Source organism: Psammomys obesus, unplaced genomic scaffold, assembly GCF_907164565.1.
Source record: "Psammomys obesus unplaced genomic scaffold, mPsaObe1.curated_primary_1811, whole genome shotgun sequence".
NCBI lineage: Eukaryota > Metazoa > Chordata > Mammalia > Rodentia > Muridae > Psammomys > Psammomys obesus.
In genome coordinates, this window is record NW_026588368.1 from 3,829,813 (window position 1) to 3,847,540 (window position 17,728).

Here is a 17,728-nt window from a genome sequence, read left to right on the forward strand (position 1 = left end):
CTTGTAACCTTTTCAATACTAACAAATATATGTGTTTGAGTAACCTCGATCCTTGGTGGTGGGGTTGCACACCTCTGCATTCTAGTAACACTCTGAGAGCTTACTTCATTCTGAACCTGTACTTCAGAACTCACCCTGAGACTTTACTTGTGGTGCCTCACTTGATCCCAGCACAAGCTAAGGTGAAACAGGCAGACATGGCCACCCTAAGGCTTCTGGAGAAATGCTGCTGTATTCAGGGTAAGTGCTTATATGCAGTGGGGTCCTGCAGGCTTTCACACAATGTTTTACTCTTTAGTTGTAAACCACAGAGGGAGCTAAGAGATTCCTTTGAAGGAAGAGGGCTGGTCTGTTTCCTGGGAGCACAGAACACTTGGAATGTCACCTATACAATTGCACAACTTCCCATTTTTCCGATGACTCTTTGCCTAACATGCTCAGCACAGAGGAAATGACCCAAAGAGAAATCATCCCTGGAGACTGTCTTCAAGAGGGAAGGAGCGGCTGTTGATAGGAAGAGCACAGCAATTTATTTATTTTTCACAATGCGTTTACTCCCCAGTGTCTTCAGCCAGTGAAAGCAGCAGGCCTGTGGTATAGACCGTTCAGTTATAAGACACAGATCTCGCAGGCCACTTACAGAACACAACAGATAAGGCTTTGGTGTGATGACAGGTAGTTAGAGTCACACTGACCAGCGGGGCTCAAGGGAAATGGCATGGCATGTCACTGAAACACTAGGACTGCCAAGCTCAGTTCACCTGCTATGAAGACATGAAATGCTGACCTACTGGGTATCAAAGCTCATGCTTGTTTCACTGTCCTGCCATTCCTCCCTGGAGAATTTGCTCTGACCATCAGATAGGAGTTGAGCCATATTAATGAAGCAACATGGTATCCTTCCAAGTCAACCCCTGGCAAACATTTTCTTGCTGTTAGCTCATCTCAGGGTCTGGAGTACATTACTATGAGCTGCTAAGTGCCAAATTACGGTAACATAGTGGCACCTCATTATCAAGTAGACTAGGAGTAGTGGAACGGGAAGAGTGGCCTAGTGGGGGAGTTCACCCTTTTCAGTAGATGTGGGGAAACCCAAGGGGGAAAGAGTTTACAACTAGGAAAAACCTGTTAGAGGTGACTTTGTCTTTCAAGACAGGAGGGATGACTCATCTAAGTTGGCTAGTCAGAGAACAATGGGGAAACCCCGACTTTACCTACTGTTCTCCTGAGCCAGGTCAATTAGGAGCACAGGTTTTAGAGTCACTGCTATGGTATACACAGGGAGTTCCCCCTGACCCTCAAAAAACACAAAGGCATTGTGAGAGGCTTGGTTTCCAGCTTTGTGCTGCTGAGGGGGTGTGGGACCATCAGGTAGTAGGGCCTAATGGGAAAGAGTTGGGTCACTGGGGCCACATTCTTGACTCCAGCCCTTCCCACAGCCCTTTCCACTCCCTTGTCGTCCCGGCCATGAGGTAAGCAACGCATGCTCCCTGTCACCGTCACCTGACCCAGAGCAGTGGGTGAGCCTGATCATAGCCTGGAACCAAAGAAGACAATTGTTTGTGTCATCTCAGGTGTGCGCTTTAGCGCATCTCAGGTGTGTCACAGAGAGAGTGACAGAGCTACCCAGTGGCACTGTGGAGCCCAGCTTCATCTGCAGTGACACGGTGGCCTTAAGTGTATCCTTTCTTTCTCCAGTTCTATTTTCCTCACCTGCCCGTGATAAATGAGATTCTTTGGTGCTTGCCACAGCCCACCACCGCGGTCCATGAAGGCTGCACTCCACTCCGTCTCTGTGACATCAAACCTTCTCTCAAGGAGCACTGCCCTAATCTTCTATGTTTTCCTTGCATGGAAATGATGCTAAAGGTATCTCCCAGCACAAACTGACAAACTGTGTTCCCAAAGATGTCTGGCCACAGCAATCCTGTCGACAGTCTTCAGGAGCTCTCTGTCACACCCTGATCCTTTCATTGTTTGTCCTCATATTTTTCTGTTTTATTTTTGAAATCATTTACAGAAAAGTTTTACAGATTTACAGAAAAGTTGCAAGAATGGTGAAGCATCCCATGCCAGCCAACTGCCCAATTGTTAATTTTTTTTCAGCTTTTGCTTCATCATTTTTTGTAAGACAGACAGATATACATATGCAACCTTGTACATACATACAGATTTTCTGACTCATCTGAGACCGAGTTCCAAATATGATGCCCTTTCATGCCAGGATTCTCAAACAACATGATTAGCAAAATCAGAAAACTGACATGGATGCCACAGGGTATCTATGGTGCAAAATTCAAATTTTACTCCATATCCTTTATAGCTCAAAAGAAAAAAAAAAACTAGTCTAGGAATCCATCCAAGATCATGCACTGCATTTAGCTGTTACATATAGAGCCTTCTTTAATATACAATGGCTCCTTCAGCTCTGCCTTTCATGGGCATGGCGTTTAGAAAAGGATACACATGTGATATTTGCCAACTGTCTCTCAGTTTGGATTTGTCCGAGATATTGCCTCCTAATTAGATGAAGATTGTGTGTTTGGGAGGGGCAAGTCCACCACAGAAGTGATACTGTGGTCATCTCAAGGAGTGAAATCAAGAGATGCGTGGTGTTGGCGTACCCAGGAGTTGGGAGGGTAACTTTAGTCCTTTGGTTAAGGTGCTGTCTAGCTTCTCCACTGAAAGGTTACTGTTCAGCTATATCAATAATTTATACAAACATCATGCTCCTCATTCAAAGACCATCTGCTGGTTTTAACATACACTGACAGAAGCCATGGGAAGGTGGCCAAGGGCTGGGTGACATCCTAACACCACTACGCCATTCACGTCTGTTAGTGCTGGTGTGACCCACAGGGAAATTTTCCTCATTCTCCATCACGTACTTATTCACTAACTTATTTAAATCAGTACAGACTTGTGGGTTCCTCTTTAGTCTGTTAGTGTCTTCGCTCTCTCAATGTACAGTACCTCAGACCAGGCCAGCGGTGGTCCTCAGAACTGACCTCTGTGTCCTTTGTCACATCCTAATTCTTTTCTCCTTCTCGGGGACTTTCTCAGAGCAGATAGGGCAAGAAGTTCTCTGTGGGAACTTTGATTTTGATTTCTGTTAGTGCAGAGCCAACAGAGACAACTGAGGTGTAGTTGCTCCTTAGTCCTAGACACATAATCCCATGTATGCATGTATATATAATGTGGATGTACAAATGAAATAAGAGTGTGGCACTTTTTTTTTAAAAAATTAGAATTGTAAAAAATACAGTTAGGATGCTGAATGGCTCCTTTGCCTATTTATCTACCAGAGCTTTTGTGTTTCTTATTGCTTTAGGCATATTTCTATACTAACATTAATTTAATATCAAGAAAAATGTAATGTTCGTGATAAGCACATTCACAAATTTTCTGTTTGCTCCTTTATTTCTGATGGAGATATTTCTAGCATCATGAAGCAGAAACCGTCATCAACATTTGTAATTTCTTCTATTGTTTGGAGCTATCTAAAGTCCCATCCTAGGCAGAAATCTGATACTCCTATTTTCTTCTTCTTTTCCCATTAATCTACTTAATTAACTTACTATATTATGGGAAACTGAATGAGATGAGGATCTAAGCCTCTTTAATATTTTTTCAAGTGCTAACTGATTGTCCTAGAACCATTTATTATATAATCCTTCCCTTCATCACTGATTTATCATTGTTGTTTTTAGAAATTGCTTTTGATATCTCCATCTGGCCAAATGGTTTGTATAAAGGTTGCAGGGTAAAACTGTTATTCTCTCCTAATCTTATGTAACTTAGGGAGTCAGAAAAATCACATACTAGCTAAACGTGTTGGCCCCTGTATTCAAACACAAATACAAGCTCACAGCTCTTCCACCAGTAGAATGGGAACAATACCGGAAGCTTCCTCACAGGACATCAGAGAAGTTTAAGTGGTCTCAGCACATACAGTGTCGGAAATAAAAGTTAGTGCAAAAATGAGTATAATGAAGGTCAGCCCTTATATTTGAGGGACCTTTGCAACTTTTAATGCTCATCCCTCTGTTTCTTCGGTGGGACACTTAAACTTGCAAACATGAGATGCTTTCCCCAAGACTGTGCATTCCAGCCCTGCACACTGCACATCTCCCACAGGAAGGTAGGTCCCTTCGGGCAGCTCCTGCTTTCCTATTACCTGTGCTTTTATGCTACGCAAATTCCATCATCCCCTCCTCCATGCTGGGTAAGTTCCTGGTGTTTAAATGAAGCTGTTTGGTAAAAAGCCTGGGCCCTTATGCAGACCCCACTCAAAGCCCACCTAAAACTCAAGCATTTACTCACGACAAAGACTGTGTTGGCAATATCACAGCCTTCACTCTCTTTTTTGTTGTTATTTTAGCTCTTGTCCCCCCTTTCGGTGCTGTTTCCCTTTGATAGAAGTTTCATGAATTACACACAGACCTGTATCTTTTCCGTACACTTAACAGTTTCCACCATGCACCCACCATCACACACGCGTACCTCATCCACAGATGTTCAGAAGAATTGGCTTAGTACTGCCAAAACGATACATTTAAGAACTGATATTATTCGAGGCAGGAGGGCACTTAAAGATTCTAAAGTGAGCTGCAGTGACATGGAACATACGTAACAGGACAGGCTTTCTCGTAGCTGTTTATCAGTGAACCCAGCAAGATGCTTCAGTGCAGTGACAATGTGGCAGCAGGTGACAGACACTACAGAGGAAGGAAGCACTCCTTATGCACAGTCTACACTTGGGTCTTGAGTATGGCATGCAGCTAATAGACTATTAAAACAGACAGATTACCTAATCCAGCTACCGAGCTCTGTGTTTGAAAACTAAATAGTAGACCCTGCTCATGACGCTGACCCATCCCCCTTAAAGGCAATTCCAACATTAAATGCAGAAAAGGGACGTGATTCTGGGAAGGACAGTGTCTTAAGACCAAGTGTCAGGAATATGTAGTTAGCATCTAGCAAAGGACAGCAGTGTCTGCATGTTCAGTGGTGACCAAGTGACCAGGGGGCACCCTGCCACTCAGGGGTCTCCAGTTCCCGTCAGAGCCAGCTCTGTTAGTGCTCAGAAGGTGTTGTTGCCGCTGAACAAATTGACCAGAGAGGCAAAAACAGAACAAGGGAGACAACACATGGCACTTAATTTCACCTGACTCGTATACAGACAAGCCCTTCTTCATGTCACTTGCTCTGAGTCATTTCGTGGTGGCTAAGTGATCTTGTTTTACCCCTGCTGTCAAAAATGCATGTTGCGGGTGATCAATGGCCCAATAAAGATGCATCGACAACATTAAAAATGACTTTCTAATGGAAGATGACACTGTGAAGCCCCTGTCTATCCATCAGCTTCAATCCATACTACAGTGGTAAATAAATATTCCAAGAACAGACCCTAGGAAAATTTGCTGATCCAGGACCCAACTTTCACCAGAACCTATTTATCAAGTAATATGGATGTCCTCATTCCCACACTGGCATGAGGAGCGTCAATTAACCGGTCTTCACGCTGTTTTATTCCAAAAGCCTTTCCCAGAGGCAATGGGAAAGCACAGGTGTCTGACAATCTGGGCTGCATGTGTGGCATGGCTCCCTCCATCCATCCCCACCTTCAGCTCACTGTAACATCCATTCTGGAGTCAGAACTATGTGACTTTGAACAAACTAAGATAAAAGCACAGTGAGGGAATGCTACTCTCCCAGTGACTGCCGTGACGTTATCCTGAGACTTATGGTAGGCTGCAGCCCAAAGGTCTACTAGACAGAAACTGTCCACCCATGGGAGCCAAGTATTCCCTAGGAGATTCTATGAACAAGGGTGAGAAGCAGTAAGAGACCATGTTGCTTAGAATACCCTTCAAAGTCCAGGGATTATATAGGAGACAAGATATCCTAGCCAATACCCTCTACTGAATGCAACCAACACAGTAGCTAACAGTCTTGATTCTAGATCAATCTAGGATGACTGCCCTGAGCTCAGCCTAGCGGTATAGGCCTATAATCCAAAGACTAACTTAAGATCTGCCTTGATGCAGAGTGAGGCCTATTCTTAAAATACCCATCCTCAAAAGGCTAGCTCAGTGCACCAGTTTTCTAGCTAATATGCATAAGGCCCCGTTCTATTCCCAGCACAGAAAGAGAGGAAGAGACATTTCCCTTTCAGCTGAAGTTACATCGTAATTTCCCTCTGTAAAGAACAGGTACCACATGTAGAGCGCCCACCATAGGTGAAGGACAAAGGGAGGTGTAACTTCATCTTTGAGAGCTTCCAGGTCACCAGAGCTGATTTTCCACTTAGACGTACTAATAACAAGGAAACTGAATTTTCATCTTCCATAATAACATGGCATTCCAATCTCATCATCTTGCTTCCAACTACATGATTGCACCATCTCCAACTCCATCCTCTTCCTGGTCATCCTTCAACCTGCAACACCAATGCCTGTCAGAGCTTCGGGCAGCCTCAGGGTCTGTTAGAAAGGGATGGAGCATGGTGGCCATCCAGTCAAAAACTGTCACTGCACAGTGGATCACAAATAACTCAGAGCCACAGGACTAGTCACCAGGATAATAAGGAACCTCCATCACTTGGGTGAATACTTGCTGATTAATTGTATGTGTCTAATGGTGCACTTCTCTGCATGGCTTTGCAAAGGCGAGCATAATAGATACTGGAGAGGATGTATAACACTATTGAAAACATAAAAGGATAAGGAACCTCCCACTCAGTGCCTAAATCCCAAGGGGTATGCCTGGACTTCCTTTCTGTGTTCTAAACAAAATGGAAGTGTATGTCTTTCCTCTTATGTGGAACTCTGGAGAGAAACTGTCTGCTCTGGGCAGTTTATAGAGACCAAGTGCTCCCAGCTTACTGGTTTATCATCAGCTACTAGTGGTCCAAGACAGCTATCACCACCTTGTAGTTGGGGGTGGGGTGGGGAATGAATACCAGAAGACAAGTTGAGTATCTGTCCCAGCACTATAGAGAAGGCGTGGACTATGTCCCAAGCCTCCCAGCTCATGGATATGTTTAGAAAGCTTCCTGTAGTTTGCTGAGAAATATCCTAGTTAGGACATTAGACTGGATTAACTCTCAGATACCTTCAAGCCACAAGCCATTCTGAGTAAAAAGAACCACAGAGATCAATGAAGCACCACGCTATGTTTTGCTTCCGGCAGTGACTTCAGCGCACTGATCAGTGCAGCTAAGCCCAAAGGCCCAGGTGGGCTGCAGAATGTGCCTTCTGCTGCCAAGGACGATTCTGATATTCAAAGCATACAGCATATGGAAGGCTAGGAGGCAGGGCCCTTGCTTGATGAAATTTGTGGAAAATAGACCCTGTTATCCGAGGGCAGCAGGGTACCCCCTCTACTAAGTTGGGGAACCACTTGATCTGCAAGAGAATGGCAGCCTGACTTCTCCTGGGAGAGGAAGGAGCCCGGGGGTGTTTTTTTTTTTTTTTAATCTGTGTGACTCAACCTTTTGGGTCAGTCATAGAACCTCCTTAGCGTTCGTTCTCGTTTCTAAAATTAGAGACAGCAATTCCCTTCTTTGCAGGGTGGTAAGGAAGACTGAGTGACTGCTGTAGACTGATCACGGTATCTGGTGAATAACTAAGTGTCTTCCTACCCGTGACCACCGTGTGGAGAGCAAGGCTAGATGCCTGACACCTCCCACCCCTTGAAGGCCTGCCAGAAAATTGGTTTAGGGAGACTTGTTGATTTCCTTTTCATATTTTTAACAACGGGAGAGTCCTATAGGAATCCTGCCCAATCTTTTCTAGAGACCAGGCTTACAGGGAGAAAGGCATCTGGCTGCCTAAGGGTCAGCCAAGCTGCTTCCAGGCAGAGGCTTCCCAGGGAGCCTTTCCCTGGGAACACAAGGTGAAGGGGTAGCTGGCTGAGCTTTAGGTGAACAGGGAACGATCTTGGGGAAAATGGAACATCCACTGGGTACCTGATCCGATGCCCTCAGGCAAAGCTCTTCAGCAGTCAATGTGGTAAGCCCTTTCTTGGGCTGCAAATGAAAGGTCAGAAGACTCTAACTACCTCCAAGGGGAAAAGAGAAGGCAGACAGGCACCTTCAGGCTCTCTGTATGCCATTGCCTCGACAGGGTCCATGGAAGAGCCTGGGCATCTCCCTCAGCTTCCCCTCCTGGGAAGGAAACAGGCTTGACAGAGCTACTTTTAAGGCACAGAGCTGGGGCATGACTCACATTTCCAGACTTGAAGGGAAGGCTTGACAATCTTCTGGACATTCTGGACACGAAGATTATAGAGAGCCAGATGGCTTGCTCTCAAACAGGAAACATCCAGAGGACTCCGTAACCCACTCTCCAGCTCAAGGGCAGCGCTGTCCTGGGAAGTGCAGCTCAGATCTGCGGAAACTGTCTTTACCATCAGTACCTCACATGGCCAGCTTTGCTGGGGAGGTGGGGTCCCGTTTGGAGAGACACAAAGGCCTTCGTACCCATGTCACATGCAAGAGATACTCTTAAAGAAGACCTCAGGAACCCTAAAATGACTTGACACCATGTCCTCCCTGACACCATGTAAGTGACTCTAGTCCATCCATTGGCTCCCAAAGCCCCTATAAAAATGCTCTGCCACAGCCCAGGGGTAAGACATAAGAGGACCTGCTAAGTAATCTATGTCTCTCACAGAAGGTATAGGCAGTGCCAGGCCTGGCCTCTTGAGGGCTGCCAGGTCAAAGGTCCAGGGCAGAATGTTCAGAGATTTGAGACAGTGGGAGGGAACAGTGGGGTGTAGCTTAGGCCAGCTGAGAGTCTGCCCTGGTGGGGGCTGTGTCCAATCAGAGTCTGAGGGGCTGTGCTCCCTACCTCTGTTCATGGTACCCCATTTTGCTCCCTGAAGCCTGTCATTACTTTCCCGTTCCACTACATTTCCCAATGGTTCCTGCCAAAACGAAGCTGAATAAGGCAAACACATATTTATCTGGCCTAAGGAGAGGCCACCTCCCAAATATTGTTGTCAATTAAGGTTGATGTTTTGTTGGAGAGGTTGTTTTTTGTTTTTGTTTTTTCATTTTTATGGATTGTAAGCTTAACCATCACCTTCTAAATTTCACTTTTACATGGAGATCTAACTTACCAGACTGAGACAAGTTAACATGCCTGCTTAAAAGGAACAGCAACTGGGAATTTGTGGCGCTCTCTGGAGAGGGGTGCGGGTGTGCCCCTATTCTTGCACCCACATAGAGGAGAAAAGAGGAGAAGGGGAAGGAAGGGGAGGAGATGTGAGGCCACAGAATGTGGCCTCATTTGGTTTCCCTGCTCTCATCCCCCTTCATCTGGTGGCTCTGACAGGGCTGGCTTCAGTATAAACATGATGCTATTGGTGGAAGTGATCCCTATTTCCTGGCTACCAGACACTTCTTGAGGTGGAGCAAAGGATACATAGTCCCTGGAGTCAGCGGGCATCAGTCACATTTTATCTTCCAGTCAAGAAAACTATTACTACTTCAGTTAAAACAAACAAACAGTAACAAACCTCCCCCATAGCCCCTGTGTTCTGCCCAAGAATCCACCTTGCAGGGAAGTGGCCCACCCAAGGGTCTGAGGAACTACCACTGGCTCATCATCAGAACAGGTCTACCACACTATGGCTAACTTGCAAAGGTTAAATTATGTACACATGGTGAAAGGCAAAGCCATAACACAGAAGAAAATCTTGGATTGATTTTTTAAAAAACTTTTATTTGTGTGTATATGTGTGTCACATGTGTCTGGGTGCTCACATAGTCTAGAGAAGGGCTTCAAATCCCCTGGAGCCACAGTTGTGGTAGCAATTGTGAGCTATCTAACACTGGGTCCTGGGAACTGAACTCAGGTCCTCTAGAAGAGCATAAGCACTTTTAACCACTGAGCCTTTTTCCCCCTAATCCTTTGAATTAATTTCTTAATAATGTCCTATAAATAAATTAGCTTTGTCCACTGGGGGAAAAATATCCCCCACAAAAACACCCTAAGGATCCAGCCAGTGTAGGGGTCCTCGAGGAGTCCAGCTCTCACTCTCAGTGAGTGGTACTGATGGACCCATTTTGATCATTTCAGGATGTATATAGACCTTGACTTTTCCTTTGAGAAAGGGCTAGCTCCTACTACTTAGCACATTCTACCTACCTCTGCTATAGGGCCTCTACATAAACCACTCCCTGTGTAAGGAGCCCTTCCTCTAGACCTTCATAGGTGTGGTTCTTCAGGTTCATCCATGTCGCAGATGGCAAACGTCACTTTGCCAAAGAGCCCTTGACTCTAATGCCACATTATTTTTCTGTCTTCATAGCACACAACGCTACCTCGGATTGTCCTGGTTGTTTACTAGTCTATTTGTCTGTTACCATTCTCCCACCCCCATCCCCTCTGATGGTGCTCATCACATATTGCATCATCAGGACCCATGATGACTTGTTAACCCATGTCAGCATAGGGCTAGGCATCAAGGCCTTGCACCATCCCCTCAGCCTTACAAGAAGTTCCCAATCTCCACTGTAGAGATGAGAAACTGGTCCTGCCTACTGCAACTCTCTAGCAAGGAGTTCCAAAACTGACACTGCCTCAGTCCCTGCTGAAGACAGACAGCAGAGCCCACCCATAGCTGATGAACAGGTGGGGCCAAGGTTTACATAGATTTTCTTCCTTCCCCAGTACCCATGGAAGCCAGAAAGAGACTCTCGGATAGACAGAGAGGATTTAAGAGGCTGCGGCAGCTGCTGGATAGGAAGACCGTCATAGCTGCAGGTGACACCACAGCCTGGTGGAGCCTGAGTGGCTGGCCGCCCTGTGGCTAAGGGAGGAGGTTAGAATCCACCCCCCCCCATCCTAGTATCATAGCAACGGTAAATATGTGCTCACAGGCTGAAGCCCCAGCCATCCGTGGCCTTAAACCACCTTCTGCCACAATGTTCCTGCCCTTGAAGCCCTTCATAAGGTGAGAGCTACAGGGGGGCTGGCAGGGCGGGCTCTCACGTTTCATGAGCACTCAGGATGGAGAGGGAGAAGCAGGGTACAGATGGACTCTGGTTTCCAGGCACGCCGGCGCTTGGGCGCTTGCCTGCTCCTGACCCTGGCAGCCTTGGCCTGTGTGCCTGACCATGGCTACGTCTGAGCTGCTGACAGCACACAATACTTTTCTTGAGTCTTAAAATGGTGACAGAGGAGCAGGAACTGGCAGCCGCAGGGAATGTGAAGACCACCCCTTTTCTGAGAAAGAACATGGCCTTAGAATGAAGAAGCCCAAAGAAACCAGGCACCATCTTCTTCCACAGCTGGCCCTATAGCCCCACAATATCCACTAATCCACCGACAAGGTAAACGGGGAGGAGCTGGGCGCAAGGGTGATTAATCATTTGCACGTCCTGCTAATTATGATAATTACTATTTAATGATTTGTGTACAAAGACGCACACAGCTTCCTGACAGATGAGGACTCAAGATCTGGGTTGCTACTTTACCTTTTCTGTTTCATGTACACGCACACACACACACTGGATAAACAAGCCTAACCATCAGATGTAGCAGAACTGATCTCCAAGATCTGAACCCCTGGAGTCTGGAATCCAGTGCCCAAAGATCAGTAACAAGCTGACTTGTCCTCTGGCAGGGAATAAATAAAAAGAAAGGAAAAGAAAAAGAAAACCCATGAGAACAAAGAGGCCAGCCTCCAGCAAAACCTGTAGGTCCAGAGTCTTGTGCGCTACAGGAGTGGGAGCTGGTGTCAAGACCAGAATAAGCTCATGGGGGCCTCCTCAGCCTTGGGAAGTAACCTGAACCTCCTGTGAAATATTAGCAAGGTCCCAGCAGAGCTGTCACAGGTCCTGCCCCCTCCTCTCAGGCTCTTCTACAGACCAGCATGGCCTGCCTCAGCCCAGTACAGTCCCTGTGGCCCCTAACACTTGTAGACAGCCAATCAAATTCAAATGCACAGGGGCTGGAGTGATGGCTCTGCGGCAAAGAGTGCTTACAGCTCTTCTGAGAAGGATCTGAGTTTGGGTACCAGGACCCCATCATCTGGTGGCTCACAACCGCCTAGCTCCAGGGAGTCAGGTCTGTAAGTCAGCCTCCTCCCATGGCCTCTGTGGGCACGGTGTGGCAAACACTGATAGAGGCACACAAGAGAACCAAAACGAAGATAAAATGCACAGGGGAATCAAAGCAAACAGTAAAGGAGGGTCTGTAAGGTGGTCTGCCTGGAGGGGCGTGCGGAGGGAACAGAATGGCAGCCGTGGCCCTGATTACCTGGCAGTGCACTTGAAGATAGCCAAGGGGCTGGCCAGTCGGTGTCCCCAAGCCCTCCCACCCTGTGAATCCCCTCGGGCTTGTCCCCACTCAGGTCAGGCACATGATATGTGGTGGGCCAGCGGCAAAGGCATCTCAGGAAGACAGGGTTTAGAGTAGGGATGCTTTCTGAGGACTAGTCCTCACGCCTTTGGAGCTGTGCTGTGCCCTCTCCAGCTTTTTCTAGGCACGTGAGGTCTACTCAGTCCCCTCCTTGTTCTGTAGCATCTTAAGAGCTCTGTCACATGTCCCAGCCAGAGAAGGGGACAGACAGTTCCCAAGCCGTTGCCCTAGCAACTTCCATGATATGATCTGAGCTGCCATGGGTCTAACAGAAGACCCACCTCCCCAGGACATGTCTTTAATACCTTACTGCCACGAAAGGAACTCAGTTCTGAATTACTCCATTCTCAGCCTCAGAGGCCACTGTTGGCCTCCCTGGCTCCCTTTGCTTCCTCAGCAAAGCCTGTGTTGAATGATGACCCTCGAGGTAGGAGCCCCATGTGCAGCCTGACCCCAGCACATGCTTGCCCCCGAGGAGGGGCTGAGTGATGGCTGTTGGGATATCGGCAGGTGACACCGCTCTTTGTTCTGCCCCGCAATCTAGGGATAAAGGCAATTGGTCTCAGTGTCCTTGGATCTATCTACCTCCGACCTTCTAAGAAAGAAGTTGCTTGCCCTGGAAGTGACTGTGCCCGAGGAGCTGGTGCTGGTCACAAATGTCCCATGTGCTGGAGGAAAGAGTTCTCCACTGTCACCTTGCTGAAAATCATTGTTTAAGTGTCTACAGAGTAAGATGTTTCTTCTGAGTTCCTGTCACCTGTCAGGTGTGTAATTACACTTCACAGTTCTAACAAAAGCACCATGGGCTCCGGAAGGGTAAAGACAGGCGAAGGCCCCACAAATTAGCCCTTAACACCTTGCACACTCAAGCCAGAGTGTCGGGAGGGAGCAATTCTGTACCTTCCCATCCTTGGGCCAATTATTCTAAGTGGCTTCTATCCACTGACACAGGCCCCGCCCCACGTGGCCCTGAGCTGTACCCCAGAGCCCCTGCCATGCACACTCACCGTGTCTGCACAGCAGAGCAGGAACATACATTTCCTCAGGCCTGTGTCCCTAGCCGCTCTCCGCTAATTAAAACAGGATGTCAGTACTCATTCCTTAGGATGGGTTGAAGTCACGGAGATATCGCCTCTCCCAGGGCTGTTTCAATTTGATTATGAAACAAAAGGGATGTGTGCTATTCTCTGTGCTCCTGAAATCCCTCCACGCTGTCTGAGTGAGCAAGGGACCTAGGGGTGGCAGCTGTCCCTGGCCTGGGTTTCTCTCCTCCATAAGTTCCCAAACCTAATTACCAGAAGGTCCCCCTAGCACAGCCCTGGACCACAGTTCTCACGTTCTCTGCCCTGATTCTGTGTGAGGTTGGTCCTTCAGTGTTCCCGTGGTAGAAGCTTGGTCCCCAGTGTGGCATCATGAGGTGTGATGGACCCTTTAAGAGATAGAGCCTGGTGAGGGGTAATCGGGTCATTAGGTATTCTGCCTTTGGAAGGGACTGACAGAGATCTCATTGGAACCTGGTGAGTTCTCATCACATATTCTTTCTTTATTTTTTTTAAAAGCAGGTTGGGCCCCTTCTCTCTGTTTCTGTCTCAGAACACACCATCTCCCTCCCCAAAGCACTCCTATCAAAAATGATGCCCACAATCCCCTTCCCAGAGCCTATGGTTCTCCTCCCCCCCTAAACCATACGCTAATAACTTTCACTTATGTATTATCCAGGCTCGGGTATTTTGTGATTAAAACAGAAAATGGACTAAGACATTAAGATATTTGACTTAACTAGATTCAGTTGCTGCAAAGAGTTATTTTTCTGAGCTCTTTTATGTATTTTTTTTAAGCCATGGTGATACACTTTATAAAACTTGCTTGCTGTACTTACGTTTAAGAGTATGAGCTCGCTAGTGTTACGTACATTATAAAAACCAGCTTCCAGAATCCTCCTACCTTAAGAAACTAAGATTCTGTCCTCATGAAACACAAACTCACCATCTTCTACCCCTCTAGGCCCTAGTAATGGTTATTCTATTGTTATCTCAACAATATTCTGTTGTTCTCTATTATTATCTTGCCTTCTGGGGTACTTAGCACACTTAGCCTAGCATCTCTTATGTTCATTACACCACGAACGTTGTGGCCTACTTTGGGACGTATTTTTCTTTAAAGTCTGACTGGTACCTATCATAGTAACACATTGTATGTACATAATGCTTTGCTCATCCATTTACCTGTCCATGGACACGGAGCATTCCCACCCTTAGCATGTTGTGAATGATGCTGCTGTGATCAACGGCATACAAATATCTCTAAAATGCCATACTTTCTATTATTTTAGTGATATGTACAGAAATCCATATTTTTATTTTTGATTTTTAAATCCACCTTACTGTTTTCTGTAGTAGCAATACCATCTTCCATTTCCACCAGAAATACACAAGGAATCCAATTTCCCTACATCTTAGACATCTTTTTTTTTTTTTCTACTTCTTGTTTGGTTTTGGTTTTTATTTTTTTAATTAATTGACTGATTATTTTGGTTTTTCGAAACAAGGTTTCTCTGTGTAGCCTTGGCTGTCCTGGTCACAATGTAGACCAGGCTGACCTTCAACTCAGAGATCTGCCTGCCTCTGCCTCCTGTGTGCTGGGATTAAAGGTGTGCATCACAACCTGGCTGGTTTTGGTTTTTAAATGGCAGTAATCTTACAGATGCAAAATGAGTCTCTTTTTAAGTTTTGAGTACTGTTCTGGGCATTTGGCTTGGATAATCTCATTTAACCCACAAAATCAAGTTGGCAATTGGCTGGCAATGGCTTCCTTCTCACCTGTGACACTGGCCCTCTTTCTGTCCATATATACTTTCTCCCAGTGCATACCAGCTCATACAGAACATATGTGTACATGCATGTATACATACTCATATGGGGCACACTGAGGCTGTCTCTGACATAGCAGGCATACTTTCTGCTGGTGGACTAATGAGAAAGAGCATTACTTTTGGGCCATGAGGTGGTCACACGCTTGCTACTCTCCTGAGCCTGAGGTTAAACCTCTTCACTTGGGACCACCAACGCTTCCCTAAAGCAAGCGCTTGAGCAATGGCCAGCCATAATTGAAGTGTGCACACTTCTACAATGCAGAAAGCAGATGTCTTGGCGGCCTGTGCTGACTGGGACCATGTCCACAATTAGCAGATGCCTCACAAACATCTCCCACCTCTATGAGAATAGTCAAGAGCTCTCAACATTCACCACCTGTACCACATGTTACATGAACTGATTTCCTCACAGAACAGCCTTGTGGGACAGATACACTTAGCCATAGTTTACGAATTAGGAAATGGAGATCTCAGAGAAGCACAGGACCCCTCCCTCCAAGGATGTACAGCTAAGTGGCACCAAATATAGAAGTTGACTCTAAACTGTTCTTGACTGCCCTGCCCTGCCCTGCCCTGCCACCTCTTTGGATAGATCAGCTTTAGATGTCTGCCCCACATTAGTGGGCAACAAACAGGCCAGAGCTGGTTCTCTATCTAGGACTAGCAACCACCTGGGACAGAGCCCATGGCTCCAGTCTCAGCTGTGAACTGCCTTCTGGCACTGTGGTGGTTATCCTGAAGGTTCATTCAATATGGAAGGACCAGAAGAACCTCAACACCCAAGCAACAACACTGACCCTTCTGCTCTTCTTTTACCCATGAAAATGGGATTTTCCTGGGATTTGGAGCACTTTATTTTTGGAAGATCTAATGGAAAATCCACATGGATTCTCTTTTATAGAGAGAATCATGGTTCTACTGATTGCAACGCCAACCTAATGACCTGACATGTCTGCTCCATCACCTCTATCTGCACACCTAAAACAAAGACTTGACCCTGATCTTTATGCAAGCAACAGTTTTTCTTTCTCTTTCAAGCTTCTGCAGGTCCACGGAGAAGGATGGATGTGCAGCTTGGGGAAACTGTTGGCTTTAGGCTCCATGCTAGAGGCACAGGGCACAGAGGCCGTCTTCCCTTCTTTCCCTTAACGAAAAGTAACTGTAGCCTGAAGGGATGCAGGAGCTCATTGACAATCCTTCCTAACTAAGAAAGGCCAGTTGGCAGAAGAAAAAACAAACCACAAGTTTGTGCCACGGTCCCCCAGGCACCTATCAGTCTAGCTGAAGAAGACTGGCCACTAGAAAATAAACATGACTGAATGCATAAAAAAAAAAAAAAATTAGTCTTAAGCACTCATTTCTCCTTCCCTGGTTATCAGCGTGGATGGAAAGCAGGTATTCTCCACCAGGGGAGCATCAGGGTACACTTTCCCAAGCCCTCTGGGCACAGAGGAAAGGCCACCCCTGCCCTTTTAAACCTCCGCTGTTCAGAGGCCGATCTCTGTAAAGGAGAAGGTGGAAGGTATACATCCCTTCTCTCTCATCCTTTAGAACGAAGGGTCCTTAGGGGGCTAATGGGAAAGTTACAGGTGAGGTGCCAAGAGATGGAAACTTGCAAGTCCTGCTTTTCTTCTACAGGCAGGACGCCAGGGCTGAAGGGTGGGGTGGTTCTTCGTGTATTTTTTTTTTCTCTGTGGGAAAAGCAGTTAATGATTAATAACAGTTACTGGAAGAGGCGTGCCATTTTCCCCAATAATACAACCACTGGGGGGCTAAGCGGGAAGAAGGCATTCACGGGGAAAGGAAGGGGGATACCCAAGAGTAACAGGGTGAATACCAGCATAATACTATGCCCTCACATATAAAACCGAGACAACAATTTAGTCTGTATTTTAAAATGTCAACGATCACATGCCAGGAATCCCAGCGCTTGGGGAAGAGGAGGCAGGAGGACCAGGAGTTCAAGGCCAGCATGAACCACATAGCAAGTTTGAAGGCAGCCCGGGATCTATGATATCCTGTTTCAAAAGAGAGGGCAGGAGGTATCAAGAGTTAAGGCTGTTGAGTTGAGCTTGGTGTGTTTACAGCAGTCCCTTTGTTGTCTTCAGAATGTTGTTCTGTCCTCATCATGGTGGACAGTGCTTTAGCTACTTTTCTTATCATTGTAACCAAATACATAAGTAAAACCAAGGGATTAGAGGTTTATTTATTTATTTTTTTCAGAGAAATGCATCTATGTTGGGGAGGAAGACATGGCGACAAAGGCAGTTTGATGTGTGATACCAGCCAGGGAGTAGCGAGAGGGGAACGGCAGTGCCCACCTGGTTTTCTCTCTCCCGACCCCCGTATACTCGGTGTGCAATGGCAGCCCGTGGAACAGTGCCCCAACTTCAGCCTGGTCCCTTTCTCCTCAGTTAATACTCTCCAGAAATGCCCTCCAGACACACTCACGGGTGTATCTCTTAGGTGATTCCAAATCCAG